This window comes from Arachis hypogaea, chromosome 12, assembly GCF_003086295.3.
Source record: "Arachis hypogaea cultivar Tifrunner chromosome 12, arahy.Tifrunner.gnm2.J5K5, whole genome shotgun sequence".
Lineage (NCBI taxonomy): Eukaryota > Viridiplantae > Streptophyta > Magnoliopsida > Fabales > Fabaceae > Arachis > Arachis hypogaea.
The window spans coordinates 44,301,381-44,302,843 of NC_092047.1; the positions used below are offsets into that span (position 1 = coordinate 44,301,381).

A 1,463-nucleotide genomic window follows, 5' to 3' on the forward strand; every position below is an offset into this window, starting at 1 on the left:
ATTTTCAATCATATCTTCTCAATCATTTCTTGTCAACCACATCTTTTTCAAAATTAATTTTCAATCATATCTTTTTAATTTCTAATTTCAAAATCTTTTCAAAAATCACTTAATTTCTTTCCCAATTTTAGTTTTCGAAAATCATCAATCAAATTTTCAAAATTTCTTTTAATTATTTCAAAATATTTTTAATTTATTTTCGAAAATTCTTCCCCTCTTCTCACATCCTTCTATTTAATGGACTAACACTCCTCCTCAAGGTGCAATTCGAACTCTACCCCTCTTGATAAGTTCGAATTCTCTTCTATCTACCTCCTCCTTCTATTCTTCTTTTCCTCTGACACCTCAAGGAATCTCTATACTGTGACATAGAGGATTCCCTACTTTTTTGTTCTCTTCTCTTTCATATGAGCAGGAGCAAAGATAAAGGCATACTTGTTCAAACTGATCCTGAACCTGAAAGGACCTTGAAGAGAAAGCTAAGAGAAGCTAAAGTACAATTCTCTTTAGAGGGCCTAACAGAGCTTTTCAAGGAAGAAAAACCATGGCAGCTGAAAACAACAATGCCAACAATGCAAGGAAGGTGCTTGGTGACTTTACTGCACCTACTCCCGACTTCTATGGGAGAAGCATCTCAATCCCTACCATTGGAGCAAACAACTTTGAGCTTAAGCCTCAATTAGTTTCTCTAATGCAACAGATTTGTAAGTTTCATGGACTTCCATTGGAAGATCCTCATCAGTTCTTAGCTGAATTCTTGCAAATCTGTGACACTGTCAAGACTAATGGGGTTGACCCTGAAGTCTACAGACTTATGCTTTTTCCTTTTGCTGTAAGAGACAGAGCTAGGACATGGTTGGATTCACAACCTAAAGAAAGCCTGAACTCTTGGGAAAAGCTAGTCAATGCCTTCTTGGCAAAGTTCTTTCCACCTCAAAAATTGAGCAAGCTTAGAGTGGAAGTCCAAACCTTCAGATAGAAGGAAGGTGAATCCCTCTATGAAGCTTGGGAAAGATACAAGCAATTGATCAGAAGATGTCCTTCTGACATGCTTTCTGAATGGAGCATCATAGGTATTTTCTACGATGGTCTGTCTGAACTATCCAAGATGTCATTGGATAGCTCTGCTGGAGGATCTCTTCATCTGAAGAAGATACCTGCAGAAGCTCAGGAACTCATTAAAATGGTTGCAAATAACCAATTCATGTACACTTCTGAAAGGAATCTGTGCATAATGGGACAACTCAGAAGAAGGGAGTTCTTGAGATTGATACTCTAAATGCCATATTAGCTCAGAATAAAATATTGACCCAACAAGTCAATATGATTTCTCAGAGTTTGTCTGGAATGCAAGCAGCAACAGGCAGTACTAAGGAAGCTTCCTCTGAAGAAGAAGCTTATGATCCTGAGAACCCAGTAATAGAAGAGGTGAATTACATGGAAGAACCCTATGGAAACACCTA

The 1,463-nt window shown here is 37.7% G+C and overlaps 1 non-coding gene across 1 annotated transcript; it reads right to left on the minus strand.

Moving 5' to 3' along the window:
* Positions 1–946: 946 nt before the first annotated feature.
* LOC112731518 (small nucleolar RNA R71) lies at positions 947–1,054 on the minus strand. Its single transcript, XR_003167292.1, has one exon. It is a non-coding gene; the product is annotated as a small nucleolar RNA R71 (small nucleolar RNA).
* Between the last annotated feature and the right edge of the window lie 409 nt (positions 1,055–1,463).